Source organism: Ambystoma mexicanum, chromosome 7p, assembly GCF_040938575.1.
Source record: "Ambystoma mexicanum isolate Mex_15411 chromosome 7p, UKY_AmexF1_1, whole genome shotgun sequence".
Classification (NCBI taxonomy): Eukaryota; Metazoa; Chordata; class Amphibia; order Caudata; family Ambystomatidae; genus Ambystoma; species Ambystoma mexicanum.
In genome coordinates this window covers 841,117,295-841,133,634 of record NC_090939.1, presented here as the reverse complement: position 1 = coordinate 841,133,634, position 16,340 = coordinate 841,117,295, and the positions used below count along the sequence as shown (strand labels likewise).

The following is a 16,340-nucleotide window of genomic DNA, read 5'->3' as shown; positions in this document are numbered from 1 at the left end:
TCCAGTTGTTGCAGAGCATGCCTGGGATGGCAACATTTCAACTGGTTTATGTGGACCCACTTGTCTTCCCCCTCTGCCGAACCGCCTTTGGGGATGTGGATTTTGTAGGCCACAGGGGAGATCTTGTCGATGATCTCAAAGGGTCCCTTCCATGTAGGCAAAAATTTGCGCTGCTTGGCCTGGTTCCTTTGGAAGTTGTATAGATAGACCCGGTCTCCCACCTGATATTCCTTCCTGGAAGTTTTCAGGTCATAATGGGTCTTCATGCTATCAGCCGATCTTTCTAGATTCCGCTGAGCATAAGCAAAAGCATGTTGAAGGTGTTTCCTTAAATTCTCCACATACTCATGAGTAGTGGAGGCATTTATCAGTGTCTGCTCTTGGGTCCTGTAGAGCAAATGCTGAGGAAGCACCATCTTGCGTCCAGTCATCAACTCAAATGGTGACATTTTGGTTGCAGATGAAGGGGTAGATCTGATGGCCATTAGGACCAGAGGTAATCGGATATCCCAACTTGGCCCAGAATCTGCCACAAACTTCTTTAATATGCTCACAATGGTTCGGTTATACCTCTCTACTGCCCCAGAAGAAGCTGGTCTATAAGCAATATGCAGCTTTCTCTTGACCCCCAGTATCTCCCACATCTTTGTCATTACTTCACTGGTGAAGTGGCTACCTCTGTCTGACTCAATCCTTTGAGGTAGACCAAAACGGGAAAAGATGTGGTTAATCATCAAGGCAGCTGCTGTTTCTGCCTTGCAGTTTGGGGCTGGGAGACATTCCACCCACTTGGTAAACAAGCATGTCACAGTCAACATGTACTTATTCCCCCTAGCCGAGCGAATCACAGGGCCTACAAAGTCGATTTGTAAATCTGACCATGGGAGTGTCATTCCCCTCTTTTGTAAAGGCGCCCGGTATGTGAGGGATGTCGGCTGAAATTGTGCACACACAAGACAACCCTTCAAATATTGGTCGAGGTCCTGTCCCATGTGTGGCCAGTATGCAACCTCTCTTAAGATTTCCAGTGTTGTGTGAAACCCCCTATGACCGGCGGTGGCCGCATCATGGGCGTGACTTAACATCAGGCTTCGGAATGAGGTAGGAACCACCCACTGATCGTGGCCAGCTTTGGATTTCCTTACCAACAAACCGTCTTGGATTCGGAACATTTTTGGACATTTCATCAACACTCTTAGGTCCTCTTTCCCAATGTAATCGGTATCCGTCAGGGGAAAGTTCTCAGGGTCCTCAAGGTGCTGGTAAAATTTACCAATTATTGGATCCCCCTTCTGAGCGGTAATCAAATCAGCATCAGGGGTCTCCTTACTCCATTGTGCAATTGAAAGGTCGTTGTGAGCATTTGTCTGGGACCTAGTGATGGCAGTGACCTGGATTTCCCCCAACAGGGACTGAATCTCAATTAGATCCCCTTGGATGGCCCCGGTTTTGGCCAGCTGATCAGCTAAGTCATTTCCAGTTTTGTCTGGTCCCTCTACTTTGGAATGACCCTTGATCTTTTTCCAATAGATGGTCATCTCATTCGAGGTGACCAGATCGTCAATGTTTTGGATCAACTTCCCATGTTTCAAGGGTTTGTTGTTAGCACATAACATGCCTCTGGTTTTCCAATTAACCAGGTGCTCCACGAACCCGTTCCGTACATAATCCGAATCTGTGATTATGACCAGTTCGTGGAGTTGATGCTGGACAGCAGTGAGGATGGCCTGATGCACAGCCATCAATTCTGCCACCTGACTACTTCGGGGACCAATTTTGTATCCAGCGGAGGGTTCTGGGGACTCATTCACCCATGCATTCCCTACGCCAGCCACCAGTTCTTTCTCCCCGTTGTTGTCAACATGGTAAGAGCATCCATCCACATAGACAGTGGGCATTCCCTCACACTTGTCTTCTTCAAAGACTTTGTGTGGGGAATTAAGGTATGCCTCCATGTTGTCCTTGATTTTTAGACTTTCGTCCTCGAGACAGTTTTCTCTGGCACAATCATGTAAGTCAGCCAGACCTTGCGCGAGGGGACTCTTCTTGTTTTGGCCATATCTGACCTCCACAGGAAAGCCTTGCATTGACAGAATCCAGGAAGTAATTCGGGAATTACTCACATTTCCGGCCCGGATTCTGTCACTTTGGAGATATTGCAGAGGCTGGTGTGGAGTCTCCACTATGATGTGTTCCCCCTGGATAAACGGGCGGTAATTCTTCAATGCCCACACCGTTGCCAGGAGTGCCTTCTCACAATCGTTGAATTTTTCCTCCACAGAGGATAAAGTTTTGCTCGCATAGGAGATTACTTTATTGACCTTGTCATGCTTTTGGTATAATACTGCCGTCAAGCACGTATTAGAGAACCCTGTCTCCAGGAAGAACTCCTTGTTTCTGACAGGGTAAGCTAGGCAAGGCGCTTGTGAGAGGCTTCTTTTGAGTTGTTTTACCACCTCGGCTTGTTCTGGACCCCATTCCCACTTGACCCCCCCCTTCAGGAGATGAATCAGGGGTCTGGTGATCTCTGCGTAGCCCTCAATGAACTTTCTGCTGTAATTAGTCAGTCCATGGAGGCTCCTTAGTTCCCGCAGAGTTGTGGGGTCTTTCAGTTTCTGAAGTGCTTCCACTTTCTTTTCCTGGGGACAGAGACCCTGAGGAGTAATCTCATGCCCCAAGAAATTAACACGGGTTCTACACCACTGTGCTTTCTGAAAGGAAAGTTTTGCTCCGGCGGCTCTCAACTGGGTCAGAACATAACGGATCTCCGCTATGTGTTCCTCCACAGATGAACTTTTGATGAGGACATCATCTACATAAGCCAGGTTACCCCTTGCACCCAGGTCGGGCATGGCCTTATGTAGGAAAATATTGAACTCATTACCGGAGTTAAGGTATCCGAAGGGCGTCCGGGTCCATGTATACTGTTGGCCCCCAAAGGTAAAAGCCAGTTTGTATTGGTCCTCCCTACTGACAGGCACGGTCCAGTATCCATTGGTCAGGTCTATTGCAGTGAATACCTGTGACCCCTGGATCTGGGCCAGCCCTTGGTCAATGTAGGGAAGAGGCCATCGGGAAGTATGGACCAGTTTGTTGAGCTCCCTGAGGTCGGCGCAGAGTCTCCACTGGCCGTTTGGCTTCAATATTCCCAGCACCGGATTATTGAAGGTGCTGTGGACGGGACGGATTATTCCCCTGGACTCAAGGTTCTTAATTATTTCAGTAAGGGACTCCATGGATGCGAGAGGCAAGCGATATTGCTTCACAAACACTGGAGTCATGCCAGGGTCCGTGGGGATTGTTGTTGTGTGGATGTCAGTGCGACCACAGTCATATGAGTCTACCGCAAAGAGATCTTGGAAATCCAAGAAAACTTGTTTCAACTTTTGCTTTTGTTCCAGAGTCACACAGGCATCAGCTAGGTTGACTCTCTCTTCCACCATCTGCCTGAAGCCTGGAAAGACTTCTGGTTTGGCTATCTCAGCGGCCTCCTCCAGCTGGGTGGAGAAGTCCCTGGTCAGAGTGCTGATTTGGACTGGAGGCTTCAGGTGGGAAAGGCAGCCCTCATGGACTTGGAAAATCACCTCATCCCTCCTGAAGTCACAAGTCACATCTTCCTTACCATAAGGGCAAGAAGTGTACACCAGGAAGTTCCCCCCATGCCGGGTAAAAATCCTGTCTGGTGTTGTATTGTCCTCACTGTCACTGTCAAAACAGTCCTTGGGGATTGGTCCTAACAGTTCATTTACTAAGTCGATGGAAAAATGTCGGTCATCAACCGCCATTCCAATAATGGTGCCTGCGGCTAGAGTAATACTCTTTAAGTCGCTGTTATCCACCTCTATTAGAATGGTGTCATGTTCTATGTTGACTAATGGAGTTGGGTTTACCCCTAACCCTTGCTGTTGGAGAGAAGCATTTAGATGTATGTAAGCATCAGGGTTTTGCAAATATTGTCCTCTTTTAACTTTCACTTCCAGGGAGAATTGTCGGGTCCTTTCTGGGATGGTGACTTCCTCTTTGATCTGAATTTCAACTGCATAAGGTAGCAATTGAGCTGACCTAAATGCTTTTTCTGGATCATCAAAGCCCATGGGATTATCCGCTAATCGGGACCAAGCTTTGAAGTTTATTAGGTCCAAACTAATGGCAAAGCGATTGAGAATGTCACTGCCTAAGTAAAAGGCGGCCGTGACGTCTCGCACGACCCAACAATTATGGACTATGCTCTTGTTGCCAATGGAGATTTTGAGCATACACCTGCTTGGCAGGAGATGTTTGGAATTAGGCGCTTCCAGGTCCATTTCCCATTTGTCTATCAGTTTGAATGTGGGAATGGCTGGATCTTTTGGGAGTTGGCGGAACATGGCTTCGCTGATGAAGCTCTTACCGTTGTTCACACACACTCGAGCGAGAACAGAGTCCTTCCCATCATTTAACTGAACAGGGATGAACAACTGCTCTCCAATTTGCTGAATATCAGCCAGGCTTTGAGCTGATTTCACATCTTTCTGGACTATAGGAGTGGGAGTTCCTGATTGGGGATTAGTATAGAATCTCAGAGTGTTTCCTTCCAGCGTGGAGTATCACTTTAGACTGGAAGGAAGGTTGATTTTCAGAAATAGAGAGGACCCCCCATCACCAGTCTGTTGTCCTACTGCTATTACTGTCACGTCTGGAATTTGGCTATTCTGGAAGTGAAATTCTACTTGGTCAGATTTTTGTTCAACCATGTGGCAGGTGCCGTTTAAACTAACATGGTTGACACTCTGTTTTAATTTTATTGGTCGGCTAGTCTTGGTCCAGAGGACCTTGTTTACGCAATCTATTAGGGGTGACGACCTTCTCAGGAGGTCATTCCCTAGTAAACAAGGGGTGCCCTCTGGGGTCACAACTATGACCGGGTGTTTCAACTTATGTCGCCCAATTTTTATGTCCAAATCTGCCGTCCCCTCGACGGGAATTTCCTTCCCGTCAAAGTTCTGCAGTTGTCCAGGAAGAGAGGTGAGAGGAATTTGGTAATTCCCTCCCCTTCCTGCATTCAGTTCGTCAAAGGCCCTTCTGGACAGAAGGGTAGCTTGAGATCCAGTGTCCACCAGTGCCGAGATTGTACCCTGCCCCTGTACTTGTACCGGGGCATAATATCTTCCCTCCTTCTCCTCAAGGGGGCACAGATAATGTACATTTTTGGACAACTGGTGGGCTAATTTTCTGGTTTTGGACATCGCGAGAGAAGAATTTTGGGCAGAATTCTGTGGAGAGCCTTGGGAATCTGAAAGAAAAATTTGGCAACTGGAGATCAGAGCCATTGTGGGTTCCCCTGGTTCCGGTTCTGGGCCGCCCCCCCCTTTTTGGAGGCAGTCCCCAGGGTGGGTTTGAACCAGGGGATTTTCTTGATGTTGGTTCTGGGATGAGATGGTGGGCGGCGGTAGCTCAGTCTCCACATCTCCCCAGTCTGGATTTGCATCCCTAGGGACCCATTTTTCTTTGGGAGGAGTTCCCCCCTCTCTGAAGGAGAAGATCCTTTTCCCAGGATCCTCTGGGGATCCCTCTCCCTCAAATTGGAAGATCTGTACCTCCTCCTCAAACTGAGTCTGTTTGGGTCTTTTGTTTCTCCTACCCCCCCTCTGCTCCTTAGGAAGCAGACTTTCAGGGGCAAGAGATTTTGTTTCCGGTTCCTGGGTTTCCAGGGGCTGTTTACAAGTGAGGAAGGAAGCTTCCTCCAAGGCTTTACACCCCCCTTCCCTTTGTGCCTCCTCCCTGGGAACCGGTGAGTTATCGGGGTGCTGCCCCCGTCATTGTTCTGGAGCACCAGGTCCAGAGTTGGGTGCGTTCTGCGCCGGCACGCCCATCTGAGGGTTCTGCTGAGCCCTCAGTATGTGACCCAGATCCCGCGCCATGTTTTGAACCTGGCGCTCTAACTGGGAAACCCGCTCAGGCTGATACGGGGCCCTGTTTTCTCCCCTGGGCTGATCCCGGGAAGGGTAGCTGTCCCTCCTCTGGTAATACCCCGGGTTGGGAAGATTTGGGTACCCCTCCACCCTTGGCCTCCCCTCTCCCGGATTCAGTGGTCTGGTCTCAGGGAATTGGGGAAAGAAGGATGGATGGTTTTGGGGCTGAAAGTCGGGTGGATATCTGGGGAAAAAGTTCTGCCCAGGGTTTGGTAAATTTCTGCCCTCCTGTGGGAAGTTTGGAGGGAAGTTCCCTAGGTTAGGTGCTTGGCTGGATCCCCCCCCTTGGGCTGGAGGAGTCCACACATAACCCAGGATGGGTCGATTTCCCTTGTAACGGGGACTTACATAATCAGGAGAGCGAGGGACCCCATTTGTGGGGCTGCCTCCTTGGCTCCCTGTCTGTGACTGACCCGAGGACCTCCTGGGCCTAGCATTATTAGGTGCAGGTAGGTTTTTAGGCCCCCCCATCTCCAAATCCAAAACGGGGGTGACCTTTACCTCTGCCACCTTGGCAGCAGCAGGGGTGCTGTTGGCTTTGGGGTTTTTCTGGGCATTACTTTTGCTATCTATCGGTTTCTGCACCTCATAGATCCGGGTAGCCTGTTCAATGACCCAGTCTAAAGATCTTTTCTCGTGAAAATCCCTCACAAGCTGGGTCATGATATATTTGGGCAAGGCATGGAAAAACGTATTTATAAATTCTCTGCTATCCGTGCGCACCCTTCTTGTGGTCTGTGCAAAAGCACGCTTTAACTCCTGCACAAATTCTTGTGGGGCCTGATCCTCCCCACATTGCAAATTGTAGGCTGCCTTGCGAGCCTCTTGAGGATTTCTGTGAACAGAAAAATGTTTCAAGATGGCCGCCTTATAGGTGGACCATCTTAAATGATTTTGGTCCTCCAGCCCCGCAAAGAAACTGGAGTATTCCGGGGAGAAGGTCCACTTTACATACTGAATACAGCTTTGGCTGTCCTTCAAATGGAAAGTCTCCATCATTTGTTCAAACAACTCTAAGTGCTCCCAAACAGAATACTTAGCGTTCTTATGGTAAGGCGTGATGACGCTCCTGATCGCCTTAATCTGTTTTAAGGGGTCCTTAAGCAAGGCCCTTTTTGCCTTATTGGCCCTTTTGGTTCGGGTAACCCTTGTCCATTCGTCCTCGGACTCAGAGGCACTGCTCCCAGAGGTTCCCGTCTGTTCTTCCAGGTTTTCCCGGATTCTGCGAGCCTGGGAATGGCTGGCAGAATGTGGGGACCTGGTCTCCTGTGTCCTGCGCAGTTCAGAGGAGTCTTCAGATTCCTCCTTGCTGCCAGGATTTGATGGGTACCCCCTCCACTGACCTAACTGGGCAGAGGTTTTCAGGATGCCCTTAATGGGCCTACTCTCCTGGGGTTCCCCATTGAACTGTACTGTACTTGGGTGCCCATGCCCAGATGCCCGCCCATCCATTCCTGGGAGATACTGGCCTATGAGCCCCATGCTTCTGGCTGGATAGTAATCTGCCATCCCTGTGGCCCGGTGCTCATGTGCGCCAGGGGACATGGGGGTGGCAGAGTCCAGGGACTGAGAGGTATGAGGGCCTCTGGTACTAGGGCTCCTGAGGTTATGCTCCGGAGTTTCCATTTCCCAGCGAACCTCATCTCTATCCGCCCCTGCTCCCTGTTGCAATGCAAGAGCCTGCATTTGTGCCTTCAGTTCCTCAGTTAAGGCCTTACTAGACTCTATCAGTCTCTCCTGCATCGCTACCTGTTGTCGGAGCCTATCATTGTGTTGACAGAGGGCCTCATTTTCCCTCTGTGCTTCCTGGTTGGTCCTGGAGAACTGGGCCAGTCTTTGCTGTAGGAGGTTTACCTCCTGAGCTGTGTCCCTATTGGCCTGCTCCTTTCTTGCTAGAGCATCCTCCACCCTCCTGGTGTGCTCTAACAAGTTTGCATGCTCTTTTTGGAGATCACCCAGCCCCTGGAGGGACAGGTGATTTTCTTCCATTTTCCTTTTTAAATGGCAGACTTCCTGGCCTATGGCGTCTCTTTCCTGAATAAGAGCCTGCATTTGTGCCGCCAGGTCGTCCCTCTGCCTTTGGAAGGTACCAGCTTTCTGGCGCTCCTGGTCAAACTCTGTCTGGGTATCCAGGTCTTTCAAAATCAGTTTATTGCTCTCTGCCTTCTCTCTATCTAGGTGGCTTTGCAGGGTGACTACCTGCTCAGCACATGCCCTATTGAAGTCTAGCTGTTGCTCCAGCTTTTTCTGGCTTTGCAGTAGGGAGTCCAAACCTTCTTGGTGTTCCTTCTGCAAGGCCAGAAATCTGGTATCCTGTTCTGACTTTTCCTTTTGCAGCACATCCATATCCTCCTTCATTTTAGTGATGTACAGTCTGCTGTCATTTTCTGACTCCTGGCTCCTCTGCAGCCTCTGCTCAGAAGAGACCAGGTCAGATTGGACCTTCTCTAACACCATCTGTTGCCTATTTGCCAGATTTTGGCTTTCAGCACATCTATCCTGCATGTCTCCCATATATAGGTACAGGTATGCTGCTATCCTGGCAATCTTATTGTGTTCCTCTTTGGCTTTAGGAGCCATATATAGTTCACTCAGGGCCACATGTAATGGACCCTGATCTCTCCATAAGTCTGACCCTGTTTCAGTGACCTGTCGCGTGATGGCCTGCAACCAGGCATCCTGGCCCTGCTCAACCCATTCACCTCTCACAAATAGTTGATGTAAGAAGTGCTCTCTGGCTATTTTCATATCTACCAAGGTCGTCATTCTAGAGATTGGTCTCTGTCCTGACTTACAGAAGTTAGTATTTTATTTTTGCAGAACAGAACTTTTCTTGGAGTGTCCCTTTTGAGGAATGCTTCACAGCGTAATGCAGCGTGGTGATCCGACCGGATGTATGTATCCCGTCAGTTAGCACACTGTATTAAGCTGCACAAGTGGTATTCTAACCCAAACGTCCGGCCCGAGCCCCCAATTTGTAAGAGGATTCAATTCAACACTACAGCTAAGTCAACGCCTAGTCTATAATACTGAATGAAAACCCTTATTGATATATCTTTATGTCCAGTTCATGCGTTCTGGATGACTACCCCTATATACCACCCCTCTGTTGGAATCCCCCTGACCCCACTGAGCCAAGAAGTAGTTCTGTTTTGCAAGTTAAAAGGTTTATTTGAGACTTTAAACAATAAGAGATGTATATATCACACCTTATAATAAATTAATAATTGAATAGCACACTTAATCTGATATGATAAAGATTAACAACGGAGAATCTGGCACTAACACGCTTCTCTATAATCGATAAGGAGTTGACATGAAATGGATAAGGTAGCACACAGGTGAATAGGAACAAAAGAAGAAGGTGGTACAAAATGCTTTATAGAGTTCAAATGGATGGAATGTTGAATGAATGAAATGCAGTATAGAAAATACTCAATATGATTTCAACAAAACAATGTAATCACTTTTCTCTGGCAATCCCCTCCCCCCCTTGATGCAATGCAAGGAAATGGAAGGAAGCACACAGTTCTCAGAAATGCAATCAACTGTAATTCAGTTCACCCCAGCAAGCTTAGACTACAGAAGTTTGAAAACACAGGCCCAAATTGCTTTGATATGTGCTGGCAATGAATTAAAAAATATGCTAAAATGCTTTTAATTCCCTTTCAGAGGTTCAGGGTGAGTGGTATCTAGTTAATATTAGTCCAGGCTCACACTAGCAATGATGCAGGGATGGTTTTTATGAGGCAAACGAATTTCTTTCAGAGGAAAGCAAAAGCAGCTATCTTTTTGCAAGTGGAGAAATTTGCAAATCGCGGCAAAATTCGCGGATGCGCCGAGCGCTATTACAGAGGAACCGCAAGGACTATCACGATCGTTTTGGGGTCCTAGGAAAGCCTAGGATCTCAACTTCCAAATGAAAGTTACTGCAAGTCTCTAAGACAAACGGTCGCGGAGATATGAGCGATTTTGTGAAGGTCGTTTTTCAGATTTGAAATTTTAAAAGCTCAAAAGACAAGTGCAGCTTGCAACTAGAAAATGACAAGTGACAGATTTGGAGCTATCAGGCAGTTCTACTTAGGTTAAATAGATTGAATTAGATGAATTTAAACTAAGAGATTGGTTCTACACAGTTCTGCTGGGTACTCACACTATATTCTTGAATTAAATGGGCCTCATCACGGATCTGGTCAGGGTTTTAGACTGGGCTCTGGTCTCTCTCTGGGCACAGCGTCTGGTCTCTGGAACTGCTCGCTCTCTGGTCTGGTCTCTTAGTTCTGGATAGATTGAAGTCTCTAGTTTGGCTTTCTGGAGGTTGATGAATTTGAAGTCTGGATCTCTGGATGTTGTATGGTCCAGCAGAGCGCGTTGCAGCAAATGGAATTGAAGGTCCCTATCTGTCCTGTCTGTCTGCTTTTATGTGTTTTGAGAGTGGGTGGGTATGTTGGTCATGACTAAACTTGCCCCTCTCACTTGTCATTGGTCAAATTTCCATTCCTCACTTGATTGGCGAAGCTAAGTTGTGTCAGAGTGATGTCATTTTATGGCTTGCAGATAGGACACTCCTCTGTCAGATTGCACACATTCTATATTTGATAACAAAAGACATATTTCACAGTTACACAGTTGCTTGAAATTACATATACATGGTGTGGCTGAATTTAGCCATGTCTCTGTCCAAATCTGTTGTTTCTAAGAGCTTGCATTCAGAAATGGCACATAATTGACTTTTTAACTGATTTTTCAATTTCTGACATTGACCCAACTTTACATACATGTGCGCAGGGAGTATGGACATTAACTGATGAAGTTTCAGATTTTTAACATGCATACATTTAGAGTAATATCCACTTTTCCGCTGACACCCCCCTGAACATACCACCGGTTCTAAAAACCTCTTAAACTGTGGGCAGAAAAATCACAAGAATTATGGTATCATTTATAAAATTTTCACATGTCCGCTCTATGAATGATCCATCTTTTTAAAGTTATGTTCTGGCTCCAAAGGGGTGTGGTTTCCTCTCAGCACAAGGTAGAAATACTGGTTTATCCAGTTCTGCCAAGCCAGCTTCTGTCTCCAGTTTCTCCCCCTCCCAGTTTCTGCCAAGAGTAAGCCACTTTTACGACCCCTGCAATATAAGATTTGCTTGGGTCCTGAAAGGCTCATTGTTCAAGAGGAAGCCATTTATGATCCTCTCAATAAACCCTCTGCCTGGGTGAAGGGAGTTGCATTGTTCACTCTCCTGCAGAGCACAGGTAATTCAATTATCAGATAGATGGTATATTCTTAGTGTGGCCAGCAAAAAGGCAGATAGTCCTGGGAACACAGCTGTGACTCAAGTTTCACTCCTGATGGGGGTAGTTGTCAAGCAAAATCAAGTTCCTTAAGCCAGACTTTCAGCTAACTGTCATGTTTTTTTGTTGCTTTTTAAATTAACTTGCAATTTTACACATGCAGCTAGAATGCTGATTCTAAGTGCAAAACTATGACATTTCAACAGTTACAAAGGCATGTGACACCAAACATAGGTCACTCATTTAATCTAAACATTTTCGATTTTAGTGTCTTTAAATCCAGTGCAACTTAAACTGCTGACTCCATAGCAGTTTTGTTATAAGCATTGTTTTGGGCTCTTCATTTCCCCGATTTTGTAAGCACACAAAACTCCATTCTGCCAAATGTCTGCTGGTGTTCAGTGAATATTTTGCACATGTTGCAATGTTTGAAAATAGGCATTTTGAGCCTGCCTTCAGAGAAACACAGGGTGGTTTTAAAGCGCTTTGAAGCTAACCGGCGCTACTGTTTTTCCTTTGGCAACCCATTTCCCTCATGGCAACCCGGCCTATCATTCTCGCACTGGTGGGTGGCAAGTGAGGCAACCATTTTGGTGTGCGCACAAACTGCGCAGCTTTCCTGGATTTCGGCGCACATGTGGGTTTTCCGCCATCTTGAACTTTCTAAGCCCACAGCACCAAATGTTGTGGCATGATAGCTTAAACGTGGGTCAGGACACCCAACAGCCTATAAAGAAGACACACCCAGTGTGGGACCTTAACATTGTTATGGGTGCCTTGGCGCACAAACCTTTTGAGCCTATTGCATCCACGGACATCAGGCTGGTCACCATAAAGACCGCTCTGCTCGTGGGCCTCAGCTCGCAGAGTCAGCGAGATCCATGCTCTGGTGGCATCAGAACCCTACAACACTTTTCACAGGGACAAGGTTGTCCTGCGAACGCACCCTGCTTTCCTACCCATGGTGACATCCTCCTTCCATCTCAACAAGAAAATAGTCTTACCCACTTTCTTCGCCGTCCCAACTAATTAATAGTTACCCACTGTTTGACTAACATACTCTTTTTTTTTTTTTTTTTATACGGTTTATTCAACCTTTAAAAAATTTGACAGACAGGTCACGTCCAATCAACCACTTATACTTTTAAAATCCATTTCTTTCGTCGCCGTTCTGTACACAGTAAAACAAGTGGCCTGAGTCTTGACGTTTGGACTACAAGGGCTCATTCGACTCCAGGCACTTCAAATAGTTCCTTCAAATCCAATCTTGTTTTTATGACCTGGAGGAAGGTTATCAAATTGAACAGTACAGTTCGGTTGGAGGCTTCAAAGAACATTTCCCACCAGTTTTCCAGACTCCTTGAACTAATATTATGAATAATCGGTGAAAAAAGCCATCCTCGTTCTTTCCCAAGGCTCGGGCATGACATAATCAAGTGCTTTAGAGATTCCATATCAAAATTACAGAAGCGACACCTTCGATCAATATTTGCATACTTAGGCCAGGAGCCTAATCGCTCTTTTGTGTTTAGAGCGTTTAGTCTGAATCTCATGTACAAAGCTCTGGCATGCTGATTTGGCAGATGGGTTAGATAAGAATGGCGTTGATTGAAGGCTTTCGCTTCACCTGGGACTTCCTGCATTAGCTTACATTTTGTTCTTTGCTCACAGGTCTTGATCCAATCTAACCGCCAAATCTTCATCTTTGCTGCATCTGGGTTTTCCACTAGCAAGGCAGAGGTAATATCGTACTCGCCTAGCAGGTCTTGACAAAGCTGATTCCACTTTGCGAGTATTGTATACTTTTTCGCACTGTCTGGTCTATGCATGATTTGGAATTGGGGTGTCGGAGTCTTTAGCATCGTTTTACGGTATAGGCTTAGCAGATTCCACATTACTCTGGCATGTATTGAAATTAAACCAAGCTCATACCGTATACAAACAGTTGCTATTCCCCTCGGTAGATGTAGTACACGAGACCAGAAGATGTTTTCTAAAGAGTTCCATAAATCATTAGAGCAACCGAAGGCGTTTTCTCCTCCGTAGATCAGGCTCGGGACCACTTTCTGTTGAAAAAATAGGATAGTCGGCTTCAATGAAAATTTGCCGTATTTGTTATTAATTAAGCATGCTTGATTTGCTAATTGCCGACATTTGCTTTTTGCCACTTCCGTCCAACGAGCGTCATTTCTGCTCGCACTGATAGTCATCCCCAGATATTTCACAGATTTTACAATTTTGATACGTTCGTCGGCAATGTACCAATGCTCTTTCAACCCCTTGCCAAGGGTTCCTTGCAGGTTTCCCAATATCAAATTTTCGGTTTTTAGTCCATTAATTTGCAAGCCGTTTGATGTTATATAGGTATTTATCAGGTTCATTTTTCGCTGAAGACCTATAGGCGTCTGATCTATTAGGACCAGGTCGTCAGCGTATAACAGGTAGTTGATAGGTACTCCCTGAATTTTTGGGGGGAACATGTTGTTGCCACAAAAAATCTCAGTCATATCTGATATAAACAAATTGAATATTGTTGCTGCCAAGGGGCAGCCCTGCTTCACTCCCCTACATGTTTTGATTTTTGCAGACAAGGTGCCTTTCAGGTCCAACCGAACTCTGATAGACGTCTCAGAGTGTAGTTCCTGAATTGCGCTCAGTAAGCTAGGTGGGCAGCCCCATTTGCTCAGTTTATCCCACATCCTCTCTCTATTGATACTATCAAATGCCTGCGAGAGGTCGATCAGAGCCAAATAGATTTTTGTTTTGGTTCTGAGAGCTTCCATCTTTAAGAGGTTTAGTAGTAATAGATTGAGGCCACAACCTACTCCTCTTACAAAGCCCGCTTGTCTCGGATCAATGTGCTTAGATTCTTCTGCCCACTTCACCAATTTGCGTTGAAGCAAGGTTGCATAGATCTTCCCTACAACATCAAGTAATGCTATCGGACGATAGTTTTTAGGGTTGGTTCGATCTCCTTTTTTAAAGATGGGAACCACGATAGCACTTTTCCATGAATTGGGAGTAGATCCATTTTTTGCAACGCGGTTGAACAGAGTGGCACAGAAATCTGCCCATAGTTCTGGATTGCGTTTGATCGTATAATTAGTTAGTCCATCTGGGCCCGGCGCTCTGGATTCACTCAATCCCTTAATAATTAAGAGAATTTCATCTCTTTCGAATTGCAAATCCCATTTAGATTCGGGCAGTAATATGTTAGCTCTTACTAGATCGTCTTTGGTGAATAAAGTAGAGTAGAATGCAACCCAGGCTTGTTCACTAACAGCGTTAGCCTGTAAGGCATATTGTGAGGATGCACTGTTGTTTATTATGCTCCAGAATTCTGCTGAGTTACGCCCTTCCATTTTTCCCATCATCATCTCAGAATCATTTTGTAATCTGGTGGCCTCATGAGATTTAAGCCAATGTTTATATTTCTGTTTGATCGCTCTACAGATTTGTTTCACATTTATATTGAGGATGGTTTTGGTTTTCCTTAATTCCTGTCTCATCAGACGTTTCTGCTGTAGCACACAAAGGTCAAATTTGTGTTTTCGATGTAGTTGAACATGGCTCAGTTTGGATCTTCTTTCTTCAAATTGAACTAATAAGTGTTCGTATTCAAGACCCTCAGTATTTTCTATAAATTTTGTTGTTATTGCCTCTACTTCTGGTTCTGATAAACGGAGTCGAATCCTACCTGAGCCTGTTTTTACCGTGTGCGACCATGCTTGCTGCGGACAGGCGCATTTTTTCTGGAGGGTTAGTTGTACCATTTCATGATCACTATGGACCATTTTTTGGACATTAAAATGCAGAACTCTCTTGTGAAGATTTTCAGTTACAAACATGTAATCAAGTACTGATGTTGATGTGTCTCTTCTCCATGTAGGCTGTGCCGGAATATCGCCTGTGGTGTTACCGTTTAGCATGTGTAAAGCACGAAGGTCCATTTCATCGCACCATTGCACTGCTTTAGGCTCAAGTTGGGATTTCTCTTTCACACAGTCCAAGTTCAGATCACCACAGACAATTAAGTTCAGCAAAGCTTCTTTCCCAAGGAGGTCGTCTATCACAGTAGTCACAGTGTCTAGGAAAGTTGTTGCAAATTTATTTCGATGGTTCCAATAGACATTAAGAATATGTAGGCAATCAACATTCTTTCCATTAGGTTGAAGTAAGGCAATAGTTGACAGTTGAATAAATGGAGACAGGTTCTGAGAGTGTACAATCCTAAAACCCGCCGCCTTTCTCACTGCTGTCAGTAAGCCCGACATAAGTCTTCCTTTGGCTTGGCGAATAGCCGGGTTACAAGCAATTTCAAATCCTTCTAAGAGAGGGCTGGAGGATAGCCAAGTTTCTTGAAGGCACAACAGATCCAAGTTGGTTGCCCATGGTGTTTGAAACAAATGGCTAAAACCTCTAGTGTTCCAAGAGGCCAGTCGACAGACATTTTGCGTCTCAGACTTCTGGCGTTATTTGTTATCGCTCTTATTTAACAGACCTGCAAGCCAAGACCAATCAGAATCTGCTGGAATTAAAGAAGGATCACTTGCACTTTCCGCAAGGGTCTTATGACTGCGTAAGGGTCCATTCACGGTGATTCGTATGCACTCTCCTGTTTGCATAAGTTTAGATGGTTTAGCCACAGAGGTAGGCTTCGGTACTGGGCTTCGAATCAGTGCAGCGGATGGTCGTGATTCGAGCTGCTGAGAGTGGTTTCGACTCTTCCCGTCTACAGTGACACCAGGATCTCTTTTGTGTATTGGTAATTGCAGGCAGCCATCAACTCTTGATATATCAAACCCCAAGGACATTAGAACAGGCCCAGCCTCTAGCATGGCTTCAGCAATCAGTTTTGATTGAAGATGTAAGATGACAGCGTCGTTTTTGTTCTCGTCATAAAATTCAACAATTCTGAGATCGTCAGATTCAATTGCTCTTAGGCTAGGAATCAAGTGACACAGCCAGAGAACATTGTGCCGATTTAGGATTAGATCGTCCAAAGATTCGATACGCTCGAGTAACAAACGTTGCAGAGTATGAGACTCTTGATTCACTGAATAAAGTTCTCTTCCATTATCAACGTTTGAC

At 46.0% G+C, this 16,340-nt stretch overlaps 1 protein-coding gene across 1 annotated transcript in view; it reads left to right on the top strand.

Moving 5' to 3' along the window:
• Positions 1–16,340, top strand: part of PCCA (propionyl-CoA carboxylase subunit alpha) — a 3,020,006-nt gene that overhangs the window by 2,991,989 nt on the left and 11,677 nt on the right. The window lies entirely within an intron of this gene.